Source organism: Natator depressus, chromosome 16 (assembly GCF_965152275.1).
Source record: "Natator depressus isolate rNatDep1 chromosome 16, rNatDep2.hap1, whole genome shotgun sequence".
Lineage (NCBI taxonomy): Eukaryota > Metazoa > Chordata > Testudines > Cheloniidae > Natator > Natator depressus.
In genome coordinates this window covers 11,196,266-11,223,615 of record NC_134249.1, presented here as the reverse complement: position 1 = coordinate 11,223,615, position 27,350 = coordinate 11,196,266, and the positions used below count along the sequence as shown (strand labels likewise).

The 27,350-nt window shown below is 47.0% G+C and overlaps 1 long non-coding RNA gene across 1 annotated transcript in view; it reads right to left on the bottom strand.

Moving 5' to 3' along the window:
- The window catches only part of LOC141999888 (uncharacterized), a 98,771-nt gene extending 72,993 nt beyond the window's left edge, over window positions 1–25,778 (bottom strand). The window contains exon 1 of the long non-coding RNA XR_012642106.1: window positions 25,502–25,778. This is a non-coding gene — a long non-coding RNA (uncharacterized LOC141999888). The remainder of the gene's footprint in view (window positions 1–25,501) is intronic.
- Window positions 25,779–27,350: the final 1,572 nt, after the last annotated feature.

Below are 27,350 nucleotides of genomic sequence, written 5' to 3'. Positions count from 1 at the left end.
GTAACTCCCTGAGAGACTTGATGAAAGAATGAGAAGGACAATTTAAGAAAACAAGCACTCATCAAACAACAATTGATTACAGCATGACGGTGCAAAACTCATTGGTCCCAATGAAGGAAAATCACTATATAAACAGGGGGCCTTGCCATGAAACTTTGTGTTCGTCCTGCCAAGACTTCCCCGGAGCATTGTGTCATGACCAACGGAACCCGGCTCCTCCCTACCCGTGATCAACCTAGCTGGCCACTAGATTGATCCGGACTCTGGACTGGTAACTATAACATCCTCTGGTGGGACAATGTGTGTGTGTGACTGAATGCATATGCTAATTGTTGTATCTTCAATAAACGTGGCGCATTTCCTTTTCCCCTGAAAAAGATCCCGTGTGCTTCTCATAAGCATAACACGATGCCCTCATCTTCCTCAGGAGAGCAAGAAAGCAAGGCCATGCACAGCCCTCTTCTCAGCCAAGTGAGACCTAGGTGGAGCTTAGGTCTGGCTCTGGTGCCCAGCACAAGCCCCAATCTCTGAAGACATCCCTCTGCCAGCCAGTGGGCAGGGCCTGGGCTCCCCACCCATCTGACCAGTTGCGGTGTGGGGGGAGCTGCAGCTTTCTCAGGTGTAACTTCCTCTCCAGGGCCAAAAGAGGAGGAATTGCGATTCTCTGGGAAGTTACTCTTCACAACTCACCCAGGGTTGGATCTAGCCCATCTTGGGGATTGCTCCACTGCTAATTAGCCCCTTTACTGCTTGTTTTACCAGAGCAGCCATGGACTGTGGAGACTGATTCCTTCCCCCACACCACAAGTTGTCCCTACTGTTCAGGGTCGAGCTCCCTGGCAGGACAGAGGTAGGGAGCTTGCATTGGCACTGGTTTGCATGCTATTTCCATAGCTAGAGGATATGGTTCCTGCGGGCTGTCAGTCTGTGAGGAAGGGTGATACTCGAGTTAAGGCAAATGTCTACTAAGCGAGATGGTTGGGTTCAATTCTTGGCTCTGCTGCAGACTCCCTGTGTGACAGTGGGGAAGGGCAGTCTCTCTGCCTCAGTTCCCCACCTGCAATATGGGGATGATACTTGCCTTATCTAATTATACTGTAAGATCTTCAGGCCAGGGGCTGTCTCTTGCTATGAGCTTGCACGGCACCTGACCCTGGTCAGGAGGTGGCTTTGCTATATTACAGATAATAAAGTTGCCCCTTTTCTCTGGCATTAAATTCACTCACAAAACCCTTCCTCCCTGCCAACATCCGTGAGCTAATGGATTTAAAATATCTTCAGCACAGTTACAGAAAATGATTGGCCAAATAAATAGCTTCTTAAATGTGCTTTCCTTTTCAAGTTAGTCCCATTTTGTTCAGTGTTTGTACAGCACTTCACACAATGGGGTCCTGATCCTTGACTGCCGCCCCCAACTGCTAACACAATACAAATAAATATTCACTGTCAGCAGCATAAATGCCCTTCTGGAATATAAGGGGGGGCTTAATCATCCTGGATTGAGCTGGGAGGCAGAGGTCCCAGGGACATTGCCTATTGTGACTAATTCCTCTCTCTCGGCTGGCTGCCATTCTTGCTCCCAACTTGGTGAGTTTATCAAAAGACAACTAAAAAGGCTGTTTTTCAGACATTCATCCATCTGTCCTGTTAATTTGCTTTAAGTGCTGCTTTACCAGGGCCAAGCTTTTAAGTCCATTAAAAGTCTAACCACTCGTCTCGAGCCGGGAATGCTATAAAGAGGCGACATCAATCCTGCTTCCTCTGCCCTCGCTTTGCGGACAGTCTGACGCTTGCAGTTTAAAGTGCCAAGGAGGCATCTTTTGGCAGGGCAGCCAGGCTGGTGAGAGATGTGGGGAAACTCAGACTCCCCAGGACACAGCGGGAGCGGGGCCTTAATGTGTCTGTTCAGGTCTTTTGGAACATTTTGCACTGTGTTCTGCTCTCTTAACGCGCTGAGAAGTTCTTGGGGTGAATGTGGGAAGGGGCCAATCCTCTCACTCAGGCTGGAGTAAATCAGGAATAACGTCACCAATGTCAAACTGGCGCAAGTCAGATGTGGGGCAGATTCCCCAAGAGCACCGGCTTCACACAAGTGCAACTCTATTGTCCGTGGTGGAGTCGCTCCTGATTTACACCAGCCTGAGTGAGAGGGGAATGAGGCTCCACATATCATGGCACATTGTTTTCACCTCAGCCTTTCAGCGGCAATGGATGGTCTTGTGCTTAGGTCCGTAGCTGAGTACTTGGGAGACCTGGGTTTGAGTCCTTGCCCCACCACAGACTTCCCGGGCAAGCCACTTAGCCTCTCAGGGTATGTCTACACTAAAGTTAAAAACCTGCCGCTGGCCTGTGCCAACAGAGAGAGGCTCACGGGGATCAGCTGCGGGGCTGTTTCATTGCAGTGTAGACTTCCGGGCTTGGGCTGGAGCCTGGGTTCTGCAAGGTGGCCCTACGAGGTGGGAGGTTCCTAGAGCTTGGGAAGTCGACACAGAGCTCTGTGAGTCAGCTGCCATGGGCCCACTGCTGGTGTCTAATTGCAGTGTAGTCATACACAGAGGGGAAAGTGAGGCACAGAGTGTAATTGGGATAATAGTATCATAATCATTGATGTATTTCTCCTCAGAACATCCCTGGGAGGTAGGGAAGTGCTGAGATGATGGGGCAGGGGAGCACATAAGGACCTAAAATAGATAAATTATGGCCTTGGCATGAAAAAGAAGCTTCCCTCTCCATTATTCTCTCAGCTTCTTCAGGCTGCTCCAGCAGCATCACCCCTCATTGCTATGCGCCTTCTGGGGTTGAGATAGGCTAAACAGTCCCTTAATGCCACAAGTATTAAGAAAAAAGAAAAGGAGGACTTGTGGCACCTTAGAGACTAACCAATTTATTTGAGCATGAGCTTTCGTGAGCTACAGCTCACTTCATCGGATGCATAGCATCTATGCATCTATCTATCTATGCATCCGATGAAGTGAGCTGTAGCTCACGAAAGCTCATGCTCAAATAAATTGGTTAGTCTCTAAGGTGCCACAAGTCCTCCTTTTCTTTTTGCGAATACAGACTAACACGGCTGTTACTCTGAAACAAGTATTAAGGTAGCACTCAGGGTGGCAGAATCTTGTCCTAAGAGAAGGTGGCAGAAACTAGCCCATAACCATGTAATTCAATTACAGGGGAGGAGGGGGGAAGAAACTTTCCCTAAATTCAACTATCCCTTTAAACAACTGAGAAGGGATCAGAGAACCATATGCCAGCAGAATGGAAAAGATAAATATCATATAATGAGACAGAGTCGCTTGGGTCCCGGGGAGATTAAGAAAGACATGTAGAGGAAGGAGTGGATGGTGCTGGGACTGAGAGGAAGAGAGAGGTAATCACCACCATAAGGACTGAATATTCCCCAGAGAGGAAAAATTAAACATGTTAATATTCCCAGTGAAAATGCTGTAACACTTGTATACTGAATCTCTCTTATCTCACGCCCTTTGTCCAACATCTGGCCGAAAGGAAGAACCACCATCATCTGGGGTGGACCCAGGGTAAAATTGATGGAAGGAGAGGACCCTGAGATGGACTTTTGTGTCAATCAGAAATAGACTGTGGATCCAGCCCCAGGGAAGAGAGGAACAAACATTGGATTTATGTAGAATGAAATGAACTGTATGAGACAGATGTTAGTCACCTCGCTTACTGCACGACTGGCAGGCACTCAGATACTATGGGGACGAGGGTGGCATGAGAACCTAAACAGAATCAAATAGGACTCAGGACTCTGCTTTTGCTGAAAGGTGGACAAGAAAGCATTGATGATTTGAGCCTGGCATTCATTTAGTTAGACCACCCCAGCCCCTATTTCTCCAGAAAATCAGCCAGAGACCCAGAGGCATGAACTCCGAGAGCAGTGGGAAGCTAGAGAGCTAATAGTAACATGTTCTGCCCATGTTCAGAGGTGTTTTCCTAACTCGTCTGTCGAATCGTAGCGAAGAAGCACCACAGACACAAAGATTAAGGAAACATTAGGCTAGCCAGGTGGCAGCTTTGTCCCGGTGAGAAGTCCATCTTAAACAGCAGGGGTTCAAAACTAATTTGTCCATTTGATTTCCAAGAAGTTGATGCTTTCGCTGCAGTAAATGAGTCTTGTAAATGGAGGTCACAGCAGGGCCGGTTGTTTGCTTTTGCTTCTGTCAGGAGCCAAGTCTTAGGGCTTTCACATGCCACTCTGCATTCCAGACCAATAAAGGCAGCCTTGGGGCCTTTAACTTGGCCTTAATTAGTGCTGATGGATCTTGGGTGCTCTGAGGCTGGGCTCAGCAGCCTTTGCAGAGCTGGGAAGCAGTCTCCTTCATTGCTTGAATGACAAAAAGGTTCATTGGGGCCTAGTTTTGAAACGGCTCAATAAAAGTGGTTATGACATGGCCGCAGGCCTTGAATTAACAGCTGATCCGACAAAGGAAAAGAGGGGAAACAGCAACCAATTAAAGTCTGTGCTCTTGCAATCCAGCGATGGACCAACTTCCAAAGGTCTGGAGGTTTGGGTCATAACTCAATCCAGCACAGTGTTTGCTTTTCTGCACCTTTTCTGGTTCTCTTGGCTCTGCAAAATTGGAGTATGTGGGGCTGGCGAGGCTCTCAGGACCTTCTGCGTTGTAACTTCTGTTGCGTTTTCTCTGACGCTTTCCACACATGGAATAAGTTCTTTGATTCTCGGTGAGTTTTATTTCAGATTAAGAAAATGAATGAGAAGAGAAAGAAAAATTATGATAATCTCCACTAGAGAGAGAGAGAGAGAGAGAGTGAATACAAACAGTGTGTGCCTCACCCAATAGCATTCTGCATGTGAATTGACACACAACATGGTCCCTGCTTCTGCAACCTAGAGGGGGAACACCTCCACATTGAAAGCTACAGAGGACAGACAACAGAATGGCAAAATCTCCTTTCAATCAAACAGGAGGATACACCACATTTCTATGTCTAGTTATGGTGACAACGCCATGAAGCCAGCCTTTTTCATGGGTATTTCAGAATTTATCCTTCCATGCACAATTAGCAGGCAGAGGCACCTGAGAAAAGGGAATATGATGAACTCAACCCAAACTCAGAGGTTATTCTAAGTTACAGCTTTGAGCTTGGGTCGAAGATCTGAATCAGGTCTAGTTTCCCCAGACTGATTTCCCACCTAATGGGATGTGCTATCAAGAGGAGATGGTGTCAGGAGGAACCTTCACCAAAGAAATTGGTACGCACGAGAAAATCAGAGGAGCCAACTTTGGGCCTCACTTTGATAAGCACAGGATACTGGTACAAAGTCAGCCTGGGGTTACTGCTTGAGGATGTGGCATTGTGGTCTGTTCTAATAAACATACTGGCCCTCACATATGAGAGACAACCACCCAGAAAGCAACCTCACCGTCCTCCTTCAAAGCCCACCTTAAACCTCTCCTTTGCTGTGATGCCTACAAAAAGCTTAACAATAGTTAGACAGCTGATGAGCCCACTCCCCTATCATGCTGAACAGTGTTGTCTTGCTGTTTCCTTTTGTCAGTCTGCCTGTCTCCCCTGTTGTCTCTAGTCTTATTCTTAGATTCTGAGTTCATGGTTGCAGAAACCATCTCTTCGCTCTGTGTTTGTACAATGCCCAGCACAACGGGGCCCTGGTCCAGTGCTAGGAATCCAAGGTGCTACTGCAGTACAAATTAATAATCATAGCAGCATACAATATTATGTGTCCATCATCTCTGCTTGGTCAGGATGTTGAAGCTTCTTCTATTGTGTGCAGACATCACCACAGCAATATAAACCTTTGTCCCCCTCCAGAGTAAATTGTTTCAGTGTTCTTTACAAGGGCTTCCCACCTTAAGGCTACCATCTGGTGTAATAGCTAATATCCCAGTCTCTTCATACTGTTCAAAGTCTCCTGGCTCAAAGCACTTTCTGGGGGAAATGCAGTGGAATAGAATGATTCATTAGTTAATATTTGTCCATTTAAAGTACCAGGTAAGTGCCAAGTGTCTCTTACAGCTTGTCTCCAGTACCTTTGCCACTAAAAATCAAAGGAAAATCTTTCCCCCAAAAGTGGATCATTTTTAGTGTTGATCAGTGGGTCAGGTCCTTCAATAGCTGGGGGCTCGGCAGGAAGAGGAATGGTTTTGGGGTTAAGGCACTGGGCTGGGACTAGGGTGATCAGATGGCAAGTGTGAAAAATTGGGCCGGGCGTGGGGGGAAATAGGCGCCTATATAAGACAAAGCCCCAAATATGGGACTGTCCCTATAAAATCAGGTTGTCTGGTCACCCAAGCTGGGAGTGAGGAAATCTGGTTTCACAATCTTGCTCTAGCTCAGTACTTCTCTGTAGCCTGGTTCAAGTCACTTAATCTGTCTATGCTCAGTTGTCATCTGTGACTGTGGATAATGCAGCTGCCTTTCTTCAGTTCTTTGTCTGAGCAGATTGTAAAGTGTGGGTGTTGGTACAACAGGCCCCTGATCTCAGCAACAGGCCCCTGATCTCAGCTGGAGCCGCTAGGTGCTACTGTTATAATACTAGACTATTTCTAGCACCCAGCCATGAGAACAACTTTCATATACACTTGGACGACCTCATATAGCAGGGCACTGCTGCCTGGCCAGGTTCAGGCCAAGTCAAGGTGACTCTCAGGTTTGAAGTTAAGTGAGTTCTGCATTTGTGACTATTGCAAGCCGGAAAACTTTCTTTTTTATTGTTTTCTTTGCTTAACAGTGCTGTGACAAAGTTAATGCAGGGCAAAGGGCTTTATCTGCCTGTGAAAGGTATCTGAGAATGGAGAGAGAGACGGGGGAGGGAGGGAACTCCACAAAAATCGGGGGGGGGGGGAAATTACAGTTAAGAAGGGATTTAATTGATCATGGTTTAGATAATGTCAAGTGAAGTTTCTGTTCTCAGCCCAAGTACAAATGAGGAAGCGAAAGGACTAGATGTAGAAATTAAAGAAATACCCATTCAAAGGCAAACTGAGAAACCTTTTGTCACACAGAGAATCATAAGTGTGTGAGAAGTCTCAGCAGGAAAGGTTCTCAAGGCAAAATAACACTGGGGGCATTCAGGAAATAATTAGCTGGCTTCCTGCGGGGGAGCCAGTAGATGTGTGTAAGGAGGAAAGGAAGGGGAAAGGAAAGAGATAATATGCTAATAAAGGGAATGGCTGTGATGGGATATGGGGCCCTTCAACTCATTCCACTAAGTTTTGAAAAGGAAGAAGGGTTATGTTCAGTTTAATGAGGTCCTCTGGCTGCCAGACACGATTCTGAATGGAGCTCCTAGCTTGGTATGAGACACACCTTCCCCTAGAGACAGAGCTTCCTCTGCAAGGCAATAGGCGCCACAGATTGTTTCAGAACGAAGGGGTTCATGAGCTGCTTCTGAGTCACACGTCCTGTGTGCACACCTGGGTGTGCGTTTGCCCCAGTTGGACCCGCAAGACTCACCACAGCTGGGCCTATATCGCTCACCACAGCTGGCTCTCTGAGACTTGCCACAGCTGGACCATGTCAATAACCACAGCTGGATCTGCCTAGCTCACCATAGCTGGCCCCATCTCAGTCACCACAGCTGGTTCTATGTGACGCGCCACAGCTGGACCATGTCGGTAACCACAGCTGCGTCTGTGTGACTTGCCACAGCTAGATCTGCCTAGCTCGCCACAGCTGGACCTACAGCTGGATTTATGTCATTATTTTCCAGCTGTGTCAAATAGGTTCCCTGTCTAAGGGGAAGGTCTCTTTATTAATATTATTCCCCAAGCACCATTGCCCTGATTGAAGTGCTGCTGAGGGTACAAACAAAACCCTGCAAAGACAGGTGGGCTTTGCCGTGTGCCCAGAATCATAGAATCATAGGACTGGAAAGGACCTAGAGAGGTCATCTAGTCAGGCCTGCCTTGAGTGCAGGGGACTGAAGTATTATCTAGCGCATCCCTGACAGGTGTTTGTCTAACCTGCTCTTAAAAATCTCCCATGTTGGAGATTCCACAACCTCCCTAGGCAATTTATTCCAGTGCTTAACCACCCTGACAGTTAGGAAGTTTTTCCTAATGTCCAACCTAAACCTCCCTTGCTGCAATTTAAGCCCATTGCTGCTTGTCCTATCCTCAGAGGTTAAGAAAAACAATTTTTCTCCCTCTTCCTTGTAACAACCTTTTATGTACTTGAAAATTGTCATCATGGCCCCTCTCAGTCTTCTCTTTTCCAGACTAAACAAACACAATTTTTCAATTTTCCCTCATAGCTCATGTTTTCTAGACCTTTAATCCTTTTTGTTGCTCTTCTCTGGACTCTCCAATTTCTCCACATCTTTCCTAAAATGTGGTGCCCAGAACTGGACACAGTACTCCAATTGAGGCCTAATCAGCGCGGACTAGAGAAGAAGAATTACTTCTTGTGTCTTGCATACAACACTCCAACCCTGAAGGTAAGTAGCTTTTCATACTGTGCCCAGCACTCTGGTGTCTGAGCACCTGAAAGCAGATGGCCATAAGACTCTGTTTGCTCTGGACGGACCTTCTGCTCATTTGCTCTCAGCTACCTCCCAGCTATCTCAGCCAGACCCTGGGAAGGCAACAACCCCACTGCAGTGCACCGACACTAGTGCTTTGTGCTGGGGTCAGCTGCACTGGAGCAAGTACTCCATTGCAAATGCCCTAGCCTAGACCAGCCCTCTGAGCTGGTGGCACGATGGCATGTGGAAGAGAGGAAGGATGCTCTGCAGTGGTTAGGGCACTAGCCTAGGACTTTGAATTGACCCCAGGTCCCTCCCCTGCCTCAGACTGTCTGTGTGAGCTTGGGCAAGTCACTTAGCCTCTCTGGGCCCAGTTCTAAAAATGAGGATAATAATAGTGAGGTGTTTGTGAAGATAAATGGATTGCAGCTTGTGAAGTGCTCTGAAATCTACTGGCAAAAAGCACGAGGTAGTACAATGATTTTCGGTAGGGCTGGTGGGCACATACCATTTGTGCTCTGAGATCCTGCTGTAATAATTCTGTGTTAGGCGGTAGCTCGTTTTCTCATTATGAAAGTGACAAATTGTGATGCTTTTAAAATTAATCTCCTCTGTTGCAGCCCACGGCAGCCCCCTCACCGGAGCTGCTTGGGGCTCACTAAAAATTGAGATGGGGCCTCTCGGGCGGGGGAGTGGGGGGGAATATTCTAGACGCTGCCACTTAAAAATAAATAACTAAACAAGCTGCATGTAGCTCCGAGATGCCGGTACCACAAAAGGATAGAGATGTCTGGAAACTTTCCTGTAATAAATACCCCCATCAGCCTTCGCCCCAGCCCACAGTGAGATTTTTCTCATGCCCATGGGCAAACCAGATTGTCCTTCTTAAAGCTCAGGGTAGCATTTGTTGAAAGGTATCAGGTGACACCGCTGGATTCTGAAGTTTGCTAGATATGCACAGAGCAGGTACAGCACTGGCAAGGGCAGGACGAACTCTCCCCCCCCCCCCCCCCAGCTGTCCCTCAACCCTTAATTGGAAGGAACACTCGTTAAAGAAGGGAGTTCAGTCGCCAGGTTCATTCAGTTCAGCGCTTGGCCTCTCAGCAGCGACTGCTAACAAGGGTGCCAATTAGTGTTACCCATGCTGGTGGTTTTTTGCTCTATGGATAGCAGTCCATGAGCAACTGAGCTGGGACCACCATGTTATTTTAGCTAGGCCATTGAACAGCTGCCAGACTGAAAATCATTATCTAGATAAGGTAGATTTGAACCAGTGACCAGGTGTTCCGTGGGCCATTACCCATGCCTGGTGCTATCCAGGCCCATGGAGACACCCCATGTTCCCCTTTCAGTAGCAGTTCTGCATTCCACAGCCCTGCCCCTCCCCTTTGGATGAGTGGCAGCATATATATCTTCCTACTGCGTTTTCCACTCCATACATCTGATGAAATGGGTTTTAGCCCACGAAAGCTTATGGTCAAATAAATGTGTTCGTCTCTAAGGTGCCACAAGTACTCCTCGTTCTTTTAGCTTGCATCCTGGAGCCCAAGCGCTCCCTGCCAGCTGACCTAGGTGGAAATGTCAGACCAAGCCACTGGGATGGGGATCAATTGTGGTTAGGCTGCTTGAGAGCTGTCTCCTTCCATGGGTTGCACCCAGACTCTTTCAGAGGTAAGGACAGAAATCCAGTTCAAGTTCTTCCTTTTCTGCAGTTTGCACCCAGGGACCATTTGAAGTTGGCACACACCTTCAGCTCAGGTTCTTCTCCCAAGAGAGTTATCAAGTGGGTCTGTTCCACAGAAATCCACAGCAGATTTTATTAGCTGCCACTTTTCGCCTGGAGTGATCACAGTTGGACATGGGTGCTGGTTGTGTCTTTGCAGGCACTTCTAATCTAGGGTTGAAAACATCCTTGTGTGAGGGTGAGAGAGAATAAAACCTTTCCAGAGTTTGGATCTTTGAAATGTTCCAGCTGGAGTACCTGAGTGTTTCCCCCCACACCAGAAGTACCTTCAGGTGCACTGACAGTAAACCACTGTGTGTGAGAGGCGTGTCGGGTACCTTGTTAGCTCCTCTATTAAAGTTTTCGTAAAAAGAAAAAAGAAAAGGAGTACTTGTGGCACCTTAGAGACTAACCAGTTTATTTGAGCATGAGCTTTCGTGAGCTACAGCTCACTTCATCGGATGCATAGCATATCGTGGAAACTGTCTTCTGCAGTTTCCACGATATGCTATGCATCCGATGAAGTGAGCTGTAGCTCACGAAAGCTCATGCTCAAATAAACTGGTTAGTCTCTAAGGTGCCACAAGTACTCCTTTTCTTTTTTCTTTTTACGAATACAGACTAACACGGCTGTTACTCTGAAACCTATTAAAGTTTTGTTTTCCCTTTTTTATTACAGGCTGGCAATGGAAGAGACAACACACAGCCTGGATCCGGGTGCAGTTAGCGAAAAGGTCATCGAAGGCTAAATCAGCATCTTGCCATGTCCCCAAGGTGATGAGACGGGCAGGCACGAAGGCTGACGGGTAAGTGGGGCAGAAAGAGTGGATGGCTGTAAAAGACAAAGAAGCCCCACTCTCCCTTTGAGTCCCTTGGCATGGGGTAAATTAATGAGGCGCTATAAAGCCTGGAGATTAGTGCTCGGTTTATTAGATCAGAAGAGATTGTGGGAGATCTGGAAAGGGACAACAGACAATGTTTAAACCCTTTAATCTGGCAGACGTAGGCTGTCAGGGTCACATGTTCCAACCAGCTCCATGACACTGCGGATGATGTTAGACTTTGCACTGGTTTAATTGGAGCTTTGCAGTTGACCTTGGTCAGGCTGCCGCTAATTGTCTTAATTGAAATAGCCTGCGTGTGTGTGTGATGAAGAGGAAAATACAGCCTCAGCATTTTCAGCCATTATCCGACTGTTGGTGCTGAATTACACAGTCACAGCAGCCGCCGGCTGTGCTTTAGAGAAGGTGGCTGGATTTATGGAGAGCTTATAAAGGCCACATTGGATGCATTTGGCTACCTAGGGGAAGGGGAAAAAAATAGAAAGAAAGCGGAGAGACTGTATTGTTTTGTAACATTCTTCCTGAAGCAGCAGGTCTATCACCTCGCCAGCCCCTCCAGTAGGTGTGGATTGTGGACTGAGCGGGGCAGTGGCAGATGCTTAAACATGATATAATGACTCCGTCCTCCTTAACCAGTTGGAAGCTATCAGACATTACAGTGACAGGAGCCACAGATACTACTATAGATGGATAGACTGTAAGCTCTTTGGGGCAGGGACTGTCTATCTGTCTTTGTGTTCTGTGCTCGTACAGCGCCTCGCATAGTGGGGTGCTGACCATGACTGGGGCTTCGAGGTGCCATGATAATACAAATAAATGAACGAATGAATGAATAAGAGATTTAGCTGGGGCTACAGCTGGTGTAAATTGATGTGGCTGTGTTGAAGCTAATGCAGTTAAGCTGATATACACCGGCTGCCACTGTGATCCTGTGTCTTTAAGTAGTCAAGAGCAAGTCCTATTGTACTTCAAACACTCCCACATGAGGAAAAGAGAATGGGAGGCCAGGCAGCTAGACCTGGGAGGGAGTGAATAGCTGCAGGTCGCCTTCCCATTACCTGAGGGCACAGAGAATTAGAAATGCACTGGGCCCTGTGTCTATTTTGCTGTTGCAAAGCAACATTCATCTGTGGGGAATCATTTGTAGCTAAGAAAAAGACATCTCCTTAATTGGACTCAGTGATGAGTCTTCCCCCAATTAGCAGGAGCCAGGCAAACTGAGTAAGATCATTCCAGCTCGTATGAGTCCACTCCTCCTCATGACACAGATATCCCACCAGTCGCTGGCCTCCCACCAGCTGAGCTCCACCGGGTAGCCACCCCACGGCAAGAACAAGCGGTAATGGCGTAGGAAGAAGGTGACAGATGGTAGCAGCAGCCAGGGCTTAGTTATAGAATCACAGAAAGGTGGGGATAGAAGGGACTTCAAGAGGTCACCTAGTGCAGCTCCTTGCACTGAGGCAGGACCAAGTAAAGGTGTCTGACAGGTATGTATCTAACCTGTTCTTAAAAATACCTAGTGATGGGGATTCCACAACCTCCCTTGGAAACCTATTTCCGAGCTTAACTACCCTCACAGTTAGGTATTTCCCCTAATATCTAAGCTAAATCTCCCTGGCTGCAGCTTAAGCCCATCACCTCTTGTCCTGCCTTCAGTGCCCATGGAGAACACTTGATCCCCATCCTCTTTAGCACAGCCCTTCACATAGCTGAAGACTGTTATCAGCTCCCTCCTCAGTCTTCTTTTTTCAGGACTAAACATGCCCCGTTTTTTTTAAATCTTTCCTCAGGGGCCAGGTTTTCTAAACCTTTTACGACACTTCTGCAGTTCCCAAGGAAAGGCCATGAGGGGCCAGGTTTCATGAACCCCAGCAGCAGTGGCCACAGTAAGGATCATTTATAATACATTAGCACTCCCAACTGAGATCAGAGCCCTATCGTGCTAGGGGCTGTACATGCACATCGTGAGAGACAGTCCCTTCCCCAAAGATCTCACAGTCTCAATAGACAAGACAGAGACAGGTTGGGGAGAGGAAACTGAGTCACAGAGAGGGGAAATGACTTGCCCAAGGTCCCATAACAGGCCAGGGGAAGAGCCAGAGTGGAATAACACTCAAGTGGTTTAAGTCGTAGTCTGCTGTCTGAGTCAGTGAACCACATGCTTCTCCAAGGGGAAAGACAGGGCAGGCTAGTGGATGAATCTCCTTTCACTCAAGTGGAATGCGCTGCTGGCACTGTCATGCTGCATTCAACAGGAGAGCGGCTGTTCCTCCCCCTTTGCTCCTCTGGGGTTGGGAGCAAGGGCAGGGGCTCGGCCCCTAAGGCTCTCGCTTTCCCACACTGTGAGGATCTGGAGGCTCTCTGCCGTAAGAAAGGTTTGGCAGCCCACAAAGATGCAGCCCTTTGCGTTAATTTATAAGATCCTGGACAGTGAGAGAGTTTATTTAATTGAAAGATGTAATTATCAGGTGTTGGAGACGAAAGGGCTCATTAATTTCACAGACATACTGTTGACTGAACTGTCCTCATTTCAATTTTTCACTCCACATCAAGGCTGAATCCACGTGTCAGTGCGGCTAGAAGGAAGCCGGAGAGCTCTAGGTTTCTCCAGGGAGGACGGCCGCTCTGGTCCGTAACCCAGCATGGAACCACATGCTCCCCCAGACAGGGCAGGCTTTTATCATGTCACTGGGAGTGCTAAGCAGCCACTGGTGCATGCAATGACAGGAGGAGCTAATATGAATCCTGGTGTATGGACCCAGGTGACTCCTAGGCCTTCCCCTTGTGTGACCTGCAAGCCAGGTTAAGCATGAGGGCCCCGTCTTCTTTCCTCTGCTCCCTCTGGCTCTGGTTCTGCATGCAGGAAGTTCTACCGCTTCAGGCCAACAATCACTCTCCCTCCCCGCTGCCATCCCTTTCTGGGTGCCTCTCTGGAGCATGCCCGGCTTCAGTTATTATGATGGGGAGGGGCACTCCGGGAAGGGGGCCGGTAGGGAAGGCAGAATGCAGGATGGGAAGCCGGAGTGCTGCTGTGTAAGGTGAGGACAGTCGCTCCTGAAAGCAGCGTAGGGAGGGGAAGCAGAGGGAAAACTCCTTCCAACCGACCCACATTTCCAAATGGAAACCCAGGGGCCCATGAGCACCAGCCTTGAAAACTGGGCCCTGCACAGCTTCAGCCACTAAATGGTCGTGGGAAAGAGCGGGTGCTTTGAGACCAAGCACAGAGGCAGCGTCCGCTCTAGGGGCTCCGCTTAGCTGTTAGTAGGATTGGGGGCCATTCGTCCAGCTCGTGGGAGTAGCTGGTTAACAGGATCCCCTACTGGAAGGCAAGGGAAGCAGCTTGCAAAACCATGCATCTTGTTCCTACTGAAGTCAATGGACATTTTCCTATTGACCTCAACGGAAGGGCCCTAAGACACGGGGAGTTCTAGGCTCTGGGGCTTGCTAGATACAGGCAGCTCTCAGTGACTTCAGTGGGACTTATCTCCACCCTGCCTCAGGAGCGGATCAGAGCCTCAGGAGCGAGTACTGTATGTGAGCAGTATCCTATGCCTGCAGAACCAAACCGCTGACCTGCCCATTTGGGCTCCCTCCCTGCCTCCGCTCTCCCTTCCTAATCGATGCTGCCCTGCCATCACCCTCCCCGCATTGGTATTCTCTCCTCCTTGCCAGTCTGCACTTAGATTTATGATTTATTTAGAATTGGATTACATCGAGGCTCAAGGCCAGCACTCCCTAATCCGTCTCCATCCCCGCCACGGCCGTACACAAACATTTGTTTTAGCTGCATCAGCATCTCTGGCTCCCGAAGAAGGATGCCCATTGTTAATTGCTATAGCAACTGCAGTTCAGGGTTTGGGCTTTTTATTTATTTTTTTTACGCTCCTTTCTATGCCGAACAGCCCTGGCTTCATAAAGTGATAGATATTTATAATTTAATAGAACGGTGGCAAACCCAAGTTATGCCGTCGAAATGCATCACAGCCGGAGTTGTTCTGTTATTTGTTTTTGTGCTGAATAGCAGCGTTTTAAGTTATCGGCCTCGCACACCCATAAAAAGGGAGAAGGAGGGTTATATAATTGTCACTGGTATTTATAGCGATTGGTTGCAAGGTGCCAGCAGGTCTGCTATCAACAATCTCGCCTGAGCTGACATCAGGGTCTGGGCCGCTTGCAAATATGCTGGTCGCTAGTATCTGTTGGGGTGGCAATATTTGGATAAGGTGCTGTGGGCAAAATGCATCCCTGCTGTAGGCCTCTTAAAGTCTGTTGAGTTACACTTGGGATCATTTGCCCCCCCCATGGGCTAGCATTGGGAGCTAGAAGAATTAGGGCACAAGAAGGCTCAGAGATTGGGGGTCAGTGTAAATCAGCCGTAACCCCATTGAAATCACTGGGGTTTTGCTGTGAAGGCAGAATAGAGGCCAAAGGTGCGTCTCTACCTCACATCCTCCTCCCCTCCCATTCCCTGACCCTGCACCAATTTTGCACAGCAGCTGCAACCTAGCCAGACTGTTCTCACTCCATTCATCCTCTCAGGCCCAGTTTCCTATCTGCCTGGGGAGTCGCTCTGCAGCACTGCTACTGAACTCCATCCCTGCCCCCCCATTCCCAGGGCATCTCTCCATACACTGAAGGGGGAAAGCCCCAGGCCAGCTGCTTTGCTGCGAGCTGTTTGGGGGACAGAAGATTGCATAGAAAGTGGCAGGAGGAGGTGGGGAAGGCAGAGCACTTCCTTAAACAGCGTCTCAAACCCATCAGTGCTTTGATTTGCTTTCCGAGAATGCTTTAGCTCAACAAACAATTGCAAACTACACAGTCGCAAGGTAAAATGAAAAGCCCGCAGGCATTAATTATATATAGAGATATTAAAAAAAGAAGCTACTGCTTAATTATTGTTTGCAAATCTCGGTATTTAAATTGACTTATTTGCAAATGTCTGTTTAGAAATTGACTTTGTAATTATAAAGTCGGTGCAGGCATATCACAGGCCCTGGAGGGGTCTCTAACGAGGAATGATAATGTACCAGGCAAAGTGAACCATCCTGAGCTGCATTTTAATAACCAAGAGGTGCTTGGAGGGGGGAGGTGAAAGGTCTGCTGGGAATCCCAAAGCCAACAAATGAAGGAGCGAGAGACAGAGAGAAGAGAGCTGGGGGTGCACATGCAGAAGGCGAACCCAGCGGAGAAGGGGCTGCAAAGGACAAGCCAGGTATTGCTCAGACCTCAGTGATTGGATCAGGCTGGTAATAACCTCCGTTTGAGCTCTGAATGAGAATGAGGTTGTCTGCTGGCATGAAACAGCTGGCTGGCATGATACTGCACACTGCCTACCAGAAAAACCGACACTCAACATGTACCCAGACATCCCCTGGTGCCTGGCTCTTGCCGCAAAGGGGAGAGGACTCAGCTACGTCCGTATGGGCAGTGTGAAACATGCAATGGGCTGCATGTAACATGTCAAGGCATGTGCAATGCCTGGCTCTGTGAAGAACACAGAGAGCTGGGCAGTTTGTTGATGGGAAGGGCTGCATTTGTAAAAAATATTTTGCTCTGTTCAAAGCTATAATGCTCAGAATGGTAGCATGCTCCATAGGGGAAGCTATGGATCCCTCATACGTGTCCAGGGGGAAACCCCTGAAAGTACATGAAGGCAGGAGAGAAAGAGTTTGACCCACTTTCTCTCTTGGTTAAAAATAAATGATAATCAACGTCACTAATGGGGAGTGAACCTGTGACTGATCGCTGGATTTAAAAGCATGGGTTGCACTGTTTGACCCAAACAACAACCTCTGTTAGCCTTGTCGTGGCTACAGATTTATACACCTCTGATGAAGTTCATCCGCTAGGTGGCGACAAAGGCACATGCGGTCAATAACAGGTGGCCGGATGTAAAAATAAAACAATAACGTTAAAAAAAATCACAAACAAAGCTCCAGGTTTTGACGCGTCCGCAAGTCACAGTCAAGTTATCCCTTATTCGTGAACATTCAGTGGGTCCTGTGTATTCAGAAAAACGTGCAGGCGAAGACAAGGTCGGAAAATTAAACAGGATCCAGGATCCTGCTGTCAAGAAGGGTAAAATTCTGGCCCCACTGACATCAATGGCAAAGCTCCCATTCATTTAATCGGGGATGTGGTCCACCCAAATCTGAAAAAAAAATGGCATCTCTGTGCCAGCATAACTATGTTGGTCAAAGACAGTGCATAGCCCACGCCTCAGTGGAGGCTTTTTCCATTTATCGTAAAGCACCGAACAAGTGTCCTTACAATTAATTTTAAGCAAAAGAGCAGCTCTGAGTCTAGACCCGTTCAACTCTTCTCTCCAATGCTGTTCATCACAGTGTTTGTGATTCCTTCCCCAGGGCTGTCTGTGACTGTTAAACGCAGAACATTATGAATAATTGTTTTGTGGTTATAAAAAAAACCCACGCATTTTGAAAGGTGCCATGAAGAATCGGGACATGTGTAGTGTCCTGAAGGAAGGTCCTAGGACAGTGTGGCATCATCTGAAAAACTGGGACTGTCCAGTAAAACAGGGACAAATAAACACTGTACTCAGCTTGGTAAAACTGGTCCTTGGTACTCAGCTCAGTGAGTTTCTCTTCTTCATTGTTTCACTAGCCCAATGCTTTTGCATTTAGGCTTTCAGTTATGCTGGGGAAATGTTTAGATAAAAAATACTGCTTTCATTGAATTAAGCTACTTGTCTCAATAATTTAAAACACATCTGCATGAGACCTTAGGCATTGAATCATCCAGCAGAAAATGTTTGATTGCCCTCATGTGATGCTCGTGTTTCCTCAATTGGCTCCAGTCCTCCAATGGGATGTGCATTGTCAGTTGGGCTCTGAATAGATGTAGGAGTCTGATTGCAGGATCAGGGCTCAGTCTCATATAGTTATATTGATACACATGTCCCTCTATGGGTGGATTCTAGACAGAGCATCTGTAGCATCCTATTTACTTGTATTTTATGCTTTTCACCGTCCTTTAATTCAAGGGTTCTGCTAGCATAATAACTGTTCGAAGAGGAAGTATATTACAACTCATATTAATGAATTAATTAAAGCCATCAAAGAGTCCACAAAGTCTGCCATTGATTCAGGATGAATGGGGCCCACAGATAATTAATGACTCTCAATGACAGTTTTTGAAAAATTGGTTTCTGGGAGCTCTCAGAGTATGCTGGATAGGTTTCTGTTTTATAAGCTTTATCTGTTCTGAAAGACACACACAAAAGAGAAAGCAGAACTGTCCCTTCCAATATTTATTAGACCATTATATATCTGGAAAAGAGTTGGGTTTTTTTTTTTTTGGTGTTAGATATTTACATGTCAGCTGCTGCAAATTCCACCTTAAGTCACTTAATAGCCCATTAAGAGATTGTCTTGATGAATACTTATTAAGTACAAATCCTGAATCCATTTTCAGGTTTATTAATTAAAAGATTACTATTGGGATCTTGTGGCACACATCCCGGCATCATTTTGGGTACTTGAAATATGATGATTCTTTTACTTTCCCGTTAGAATATTTTAATGTCTGCCTACGGAGAGAAAATGGGTCTATGCATTGCTCGGTATATATCATTAGGCATTATTACTAATGATAATTAATAATAAATACTAATTATGGGCTGGAGCGTGCTTCTGGGAGGCCCTGTGCCTAAGGGTTTGTCTACACTGCACGCTCCTTACGGCGGTGTGAAGAGTTTGGATGCTGCCTGCCACAGCACGGGTATAAATACCAGTGTAGACAGTGAGGGACTGCTGAGGCGAATAAAGACATGACTGACCACTGTGGGTGCGTACTCTATGCAGCTCTCTACACACCTAAGCCATGCCTTACACGCACACTGCTATTTTTAGCGGTATAGCGTCCCGCGGCCACCCCGCTGCCAGACCTTCTCACTGATGCGTGGATGCAGTGCGAACACAGCTTGCTTGTCACGGCGCGTGTCGCTACACATGCCCTGCACTCTGCCTCAAAGGGTGTGCAAGGTAGACGTAACCTAGGAGAAACCCCTGTGAGACACAATTTCCACCCTGCGTCCCCGCTGCTTTAAAGCGGTGGAGTGTTGATGCATGATTGTTGGCCTGTAACACCAGTAAATTAAGATGTGCCAGCATGATGGAAGGGAGCTAACCGCACTGGCTGTACTTGGGGGTTGGCAGAAGTTGAGTCAAGGCTCTGTCCCTTTTTCCATCCCTCTCCCACATCCCTCATCCACCAGGTCCAGGGCAAGCCCACTTAAGCTTGGTCCAGGCAGCGCCAGCCAAGCAGGTCTCTATGAAAGGTTCTATTCCACCCCCCTTACTCTGCTCCTTGGGTGTATAGCCCAGGGCCCAGTCTAGCCTAATGGATGCTATGCACCCGTGTGCTGACAATGTGGTTGTAGCATTGTATCCCGATGTACAGCCTGCAGTGGGATAAAACTCAGCCCCAGCAAAATATACAGCAAAACCTGCATCAGGAGCATTCTCAGATAGGCAGCATTCTATGCTAAAAGTCCACTTTTAAATATCTCCCGGGGTCTTATTAGCATTTGTTTGACCTCTCATTAAAGAGCCAACTCAACAAGGCAACTGATCCTGGCTGGTCCCTTGGGTGGCTGGCCAGTGAGGCCTGCTTTAAGCAATCAGTTAAAATAAAGAAACAAAAAACCCAGCAGTCCAGATGAATACACCAGCATCACAGCACCTACAAAACAAAGCTGTCTTCAGTGCTTTTTCATAGGCCAGCAGGGAGTGACTATACAGAGCCTCCAGCGGGAGCTAATCCACCCTTAGTTACTGGAGTCATTATTGCAAATAGCTGCTTGGCTCTAGATTTAACAAGGCAGCACTACCAAGAGATGGACTGAGGAGTGCAGAGTCCATGGACAGAAAGCTGAGAGCAGTTTCAGCAGGTACTTGAATCCCAAGCGGGTTATCTTTATTCATGGATACTGCTATCCTTAGAATATCAAATTTGCAATTTTTGCAACTATTTTTTGCAAAAACTTCATCCACTTCTTGGAACAAAATACAAAAGTGGGACCAAAAATGTAGTTGAAGCTGAATTTTGCAATTTTTCAACCAGCTCTAATAAATGTGTTATTGTCAAGAATATGTGACCACTTAGGACCTCACAATAGTCACCATGCTGCAAACTGTGGCCAAGAACCACCCCCCCCCCCCCGCCCCCCAAACCATGATTAAACAAACACAAAAAGCTTAAAAGCTTAAAATAATGTGGAACTAACAAAGCATTTGCAAGCCATGACTCTGCTTGTGTATTCTGGCTGTTCTGCCTACCCATTGTCTATTTAGCTGGCAGGTTCTTTAAGGCAAGGATTGTCTCTCACCCTACTTTTGGACAGTGCCCACCACAATGAGGCCCTGCTTTTGGTTGGGGTCTCTAGGCAGTACTGCAGTAACAATAAAGAATATTAATAATAACTTGGAACTTTATGGTAATTGCAGGGCTAGAACCCATGTCTTTTCACCCCAAAAGGGCAACTCCCTGCACAGAAGAAAGGGAACATGAAGCTCAGGCATAGTCACACTTTCAGGTTTCCTTCAATTCAAGGGACCTCACTCATTTTAGTCCCTCTGTTATCTGTGTTCCTCATATATTTAGTGTCCCCTTCATTTTTTCTATTGAAAATGCTTTGCATCAGAAAGAACGACTCACGAGCGTAAGGTTATAGGAGGAATCATTGACACAGAAGGAAGGACTATCCCATAGTATTTAAAATTTACTGATCCTAGAATACAGTACCTAAGAGCCTCCATGCATGGGCTTATTACTGACTTAAACGAAAGTCCCCGACATGAAAGGCCTGCAGAAATCAGGCCCAATTTCAGAGGTGTCTTCATGATGTCAAGATTAATCTGCTTCCTCGTCACGCCCTTTTCTCAGTGCTGACAAATATGCCATGCAGGGTGCCGTTTTATTGTCAATTGCAACAGATATGGAGATAGGCTCATGAACCCCCCAGCCCCCGACACAGGATGCAGAGTGAGTCTCTTTGTTTTGGTCCTGGGGAAAGGGGACATTTTCACAGAAGCATGGAAGAATTAGATGTTCTAGGCCAATCTCGTGGCAAAGAAGTTAATCCTGCAATGAAATTGGATTTAGCACCTGAGGATGAGGCTTGGCACGTGGGTTTGGGAGAGCTGGCTGCAGTAAAAGTTACTGCCGTACACGGGAGACGCCTAGAATGCGGCAGTCAAAGAATGCAAGAGTTTTAGTTCTAGATAGACTGTTTTGTTTTCTTACAGATATAACGCCCCAGTTATATCTGTAAGATGGCTATGACTTGGGCTGTAAATCTGATGCTTGTCTATGGGGGTGATTCAGGAATAACTAAAGCCACCCTGCCGCAATGTGGTGAAATGGACCAGAGCCTCTTCCAACTAGAGATGGATCAAACCACATGCGGCCCAAGAAGCTGTGGGTGCCAACTGACAGAGGGCACAGAGGTATATAGAGGTACAGTAGAACCTCAGAGTTACCAACACCAGAGTTACAAACTGATGGGTCAACCACACACCTCATTTGGAACTGGAAGTACGCAATCAGGCAGCAGCAGAGACACCCTTCTCCCCCACCCCCCCAAGAGCAAAAAGCGTACAGTACTGTGTTAAAGGTAAACTCCTAAAAAAAGAGAAAGCAGCAATTTTCTTCTGCATAGTAAAGTTTCAAAGCTGTATGAGGTCAATGTCAACTTTTGAAAGACCAGCCATAATGTTTTGTTCAGAGTTATGAACATTTCAGAGTTACAAACAACCTCCATTCCCGAGGTGTTCGTAACTCTGAGGTTCTACTGTACAGGGATCCCCTGGCTTCAGCAAAAGAAAGATATGTAAGATCTCTACTGAAAGCCTGTGTCACCTGGTCATCATAATGTTTGTGTGTGTCTATTTGAGGAATTATGTAGATAAACTAAAAAATTGTGTTCTTGTGGTCTGTAGATAAAAGCAGGTTGCTCTAAGGAAGTGTCTCTTGAGATTCCAGGTCTCCAGGCCGAAGGTAGGAGACACTTATCTCCGTGGTGGATATGTCACACAATAGGTGTCTATTAGCATACTAAATCAAATGCTAATGAAGAGCTAGTGAGGACTTTAGAAGGAAATTAACAGGAAGCAGTAAACAGCGGGGGCTGGACGGGACCTTATTTTCATATAAACACTGAAGGTCTGTTCTGGAATATTTGGGGTGCAAAGAGACACCCTGGCATCCTTCACTGAGGAAGTAAACTGACCGTGGGTTTGCTTAATGGGAAAGGGATCTCAGCCAGGCTTGGCTGAAAATGCTGAGAAGAAATTTGGGTGAGATACATTTCTTCAAAGAGGATAACTAGTTAGTTAAGTTTAGTCTCTAGAAAGCATGTTATAATTTTGTTTTAGATGTAACTGTTTGTTTCCAATATTCTCACCCTCTGTTACATGAATCTCTGTTCTTTGAGAATAATAATTAGTCTTGTTTTCGCTATGTGTATATAGCTAAGTGCTGTCTGTTAAGAAAAGTGGTCATCCTGAGTTGCGTCTTACACGCTGGTGTATACTACGCCTTTGGGAGTAGCACCTTCCAGAAATGCATTAAGCAACACATGCATACAACTGAATATTCAGCTCCACTGCCAATTGCCTTGACTTCTACACACACATTGGCCAAGAACACATTGCAAAGGCACCTAACTCAATCTGGAGAGCACGAGGGAACATGACAACAAAGTAAAGGGAGAGAGATTCTGTTGCTCCAGATGCAAAAGAAAAAAAAAAGATATAATTGAACTGCACAAAATCCTCCACATCATGGATAATGGCAGCCTGCTGCCTGGGTTACCTTTCTTTATCTGTGGATTAGAGATGAGCGAAAGGGGTCATAAAGAGAAATTAAAGCCGAATAAATTCAGGACCAGCATTTGGTAGCGGCTGATTTCCTGTCATTTACAAAGCAGAGCACCAGGAGGAATGAAAAAGTGTGGCAGACATTTTCTCGGCCCCGGAGGGACAGCCACAGTGTCATAAGCTTCTGCCACCTTTGCTCACACTGAGTAGATCCTTACCCTTCGAGTAGCCCTATTGATTCCAGTAGGACTACTCCAGGAGTAAGGGACGATTCAGTGTGAATAAGGGTGACAGACTGAGGCTCTCCACGCCCCAAGCGTTCAGGTCGAAATGCTCACGGCTCTCTGGCCACAGGCCCTGATCCTATCTCAGCTCTACACTCTTCCCAGGTAGGTAAACTGAGCACTACGGCCAAGATTGTCAAAGGTGACCAGCAACTTGGGCAGGCCTCTGTTTTTGGGAGCCCAGTTTGGGACACCTTAAAGAGACCTGATTTTTAGAAAGTGATGAGCACACACCCTGCTGGAAGTTAGGTCCTTTAAGGTGTCATAAATAGAACAAAGCACCCAAAATCATGAATCACTTGAGGAAATCTTGGCATATGTCATGTGGATCTGATAAAAGCTGAGCCCTTGTCTGCTCTGCCTAGCACTAAAAGACCTCTGTTTGCTTTTCAAAGAGAAGGGATATTTCCTCAGGTCCTTGGCCAAAAGCTTTCCTGTGTGGCACAGAGGTTCCTCTTGGTTGCCCCTTTGTGGGCTGCGGGGGTTTAACAGGCTTTGGGATCTTTTTTGGATGAGCAGTGCTCTGCACAGTAAGTTATGTTTGTTTTTTTCTTCGAGTGAAAAATGGTATATTTACAGCTTACACAGAGAGAAAAATTTTAAAAAATTAGTTTTGCTGGAAGGTTGCAGTGTAACACTACTTTATGTCTTAGAATGATAATACACAAGAACCCAAAAACAGAGAGAGAGAAAACAGGCTGCTCCAGAAGCAAGGCACAACTCACCTTACCGTGTTTAAGCTGGCTTTTTACAGAGTAACTCTCTCTGCTCACACTGCACACTTTGCTACAGAGCCCCCTAGCTTGCAAACAGGGCCAGGAAACACACCTGGTTTTAAAGTGATAGCATGCAATTCCAACAATTCTCAATACACCACAAACCATTAAAGCAGCCCGGAGGCCTGGGTGAGCAAAGCTCTCTCCCTCCACCTCCTTGGGTGGATGTTAGATGCTGTTACATGTTTAGGAACAAGATTAGTCCCTTCTCCAGTCCCCTGGTGAGAGGCCAGCAGTGATGCCTACAGGGGAGTTGTACAGCCTGCCCAATCTATGTATTGCCAGGCAGTTGTTATGGCAATTGGGCCTTACAAATACCTGGCAATTCCTGAGCCAGGCAATGTTGTGAGGGGTAGCACACAGAGTCTGACTTATAGTTAACAAAGCACTGAGCCCTGCAGCAAATGGTGTCATCCTTATTCCCAAAACCTAGGCTGCAATACAAGGACAAACGAATGACAGTGCCTGTGACAAAGATCCCAGAGCCAGGTTCAGTTTGGACAAGACACTCGGAACGTGCAGGAAGGAATACGAGGGGAGAGGGTAGGACAACCAGGAGGAATACAGCCCAAGAATGTACCACGGACTCAGGGAGACTAGAGCTAGAAATGACCCATTAGGTCTTCTTATCCATCCACCCCACCCGAAGATGAATGCAGAACTGCCCCCACTCAATACAATCCTGCCCCGATTTATTCAATCCGGTTTGAAATAAAGCACTTGGTTCACGCATCTCAGGCTGCGCTGATCCTTCCCAGCCGTGACTCAGATTGCAGCGGGAGGAGCAGTGGGAGGCCACATATGGAAACCTGGCATTAGTATCGCTTTCAGCTGACAGAGGATCAGAGAGCTGGACCTGGGAGCGAATTAATACAGGGCTAGGATTCACTCAAAGGCTTTGCTGCTGTCACACACTTCTCCAGATTTCAGAGAGAATTAACACAAGGGCTGAGAATGGGATTCACTGACAGCACCCTGATGGCTGCAAACAAGGCCCGTGTCAGTCGGACCCAGGGAGCAAGTTAATTCACGATTAATACGCTGGGATTCATGCCAGGGGTCTGCTGGCACTGCACACCGTGAAAGCACATACTGAGTGATCTTGGGGTACGTGTATACCCCAGGACAATCTCAATCGCTCTTGATTACAGGAACTTATCTAAAGGCTATTGAAGTGGATGGAAAGACTCCCACTGACTTCAGTGGGCTTTCTAGCAGATCCCTGAGTGCTGAGCACATGTTTGGCACTAGACAAAACGGGAACAAGGACCCTCCCTCACCAACCTTTTGATCTCACTGGATGGACAGCACAAATCACACCGTAAAGGCACTGAGCAACCCTGGGGAAGGTTTTAACTCAGAGCACAGCTTCTGGGGCAATGGGCATGAGGGCGTTTTTACAGAGGTGCTGGTGTCGGGGGGTTCACAAAAGAAGGGAGGTTGCAGATGGTATTTGAATGGGGTTATGGTTGGGGTGGGGGGTCTGGCACAGTGAGATAGTGATCATCAGTGATCCGGGCTGACCCTTTGGACTGGGACATCTTAACACTATTTATGGCTCCTTACCTGGCATCGGCGTCACTCAATGTACATTGCGGCCACGTGACCTCAGGCACGTGGCTGATTAATTTGGGAGGTTGGCTGCTGAGTCGCAGAAACGTCCCTCCTGCAATGGGAGCTGCTGAGTTCCACAATTAGCAGGGTCTTTGATGCATAAAGTTTTGTTCGGCTGAAGCAGATTCAGGATCCTTGAGACAACGTCCTCACCCTTTCCATTTCTGTGGCCGACACATCTCATGGCAACGCTGCTCTGCTGCACGGTCACTCCCTTTGCTCAGCACGTTAGTCCACACGTGTAGGGCATTGCTGCAAGGCATTGCTCACACCTAGAGGGACTGATGGTATTGGCAGGGCATTGGTGCATGGGAGTCCATGCAACGGGTGGGTCAGCTGGCACTGTTGAATGCAAATCCCTGATATAGGGGTTAGCAAGTAGAATAAACAACTGCTTTGCTTCTATCATCTGCCAGTGGGACTTGGAAGGCAGATGGGATATTCGGTTCATGGGGAAGGGAGTATATATGTCAACTAAAAAATGGGTGTGGGGAGGAGATGGAACGCTTGACAGATAGGTAGATATTGCAGTAAACCTACTGAGTTATAAGAAGAATCTGGCCCCCATCGTTGGGAGGTTAATGATTATTTAGAATAATGCATCCCTCAACCAGAGGGGAGGGGGCAAGGGAGAGGAGGCTTTGCTTCCCCCCTCCAAGGGGCAGAGAATTGTGGAGCCCTGAGCACAATGGCAGGCAAGTATTGTAAAAATAGAGGGATAGAGTTCAACTGAGCTCAAATCTCCACATGTTTCCAGCTCCCTGAAATAGAGAAGAAAAGAGAGAGAGAGAGAGAGCCCTTGAAAACAAAATAAAGACAGAGAAGACGGGAAAATCAGCACTAGAGGAAACAGCTTCAAATAATTACACTGTGTAAGTGTCACACAGACACAGCAGATGCTAGAGCGTCCCTCGCAAGGGAGGGACATCGGGACAGCCAGGATGAAGGACACCTAGGGAAACTGTGAGGATAAAAATGAAACACTCTGGGCCAAATTCATCCCTGCTTGAACGCTAGGGAGTGGTTCCAGGAATGAATTGGATCTTGTATTTAAAACAACTCCGCCCCCACCCCCTTGGCTATTCCCACCTTACATTATAGGTAGCTGGAAGGAGAGTACTATTGTAAAATCTTCGGGGCAGGGATTATCATTCACCCTGAGCCGGATTTGCACAACTGCGCCTCACCTCCAGCTCACAATGAGAGCAGGGGGAGCTGCTGCATGCTAAGCAGTTTTGAAAATCTACGGACTTAAACATTTAAGTGTTTCACTGAGAGCTGAGCTCATGTGCAGATCTGGCCTTGTAGGTTTGTACAGCGCTTAGCACAATGGGGCTCGCGGCATGGTCTTTAAGTGCTATGCCGCAGTATAAATATGAATGAATTATTCCAGTAGTTCAACTTGCGCCATTATCCTAAACTTCCCATCCCTCCCACTCACACACTCTGTTACAAGCATGCTCTCTAAAAGAGATATCCCTGGATATGTGTACTTAGCTGTTGTGCCTTTTGTTCTTTTTGCTACAAAAATAATACGAAGAAACTACATAGCACGGTTATTTGGGACCCAGATGTGCCTTTGCAAACACACCAGGCCTAACAGCATAAATCCTGATGCTCCCTCTGGTCTCCGTCAATCTGAGCACCACCAGAGGGCTCACAGACAGAGATGCTACTCTATTCCTCGCCATTACATTGGTTAGTAGAAAACACGCCATCTGCAGGCACATATGAATGCAACACATTGCCTGAAAGTTAGTGGGTTAAATAAAGCTGTGATTCTACATTTCATGAGTTCTGC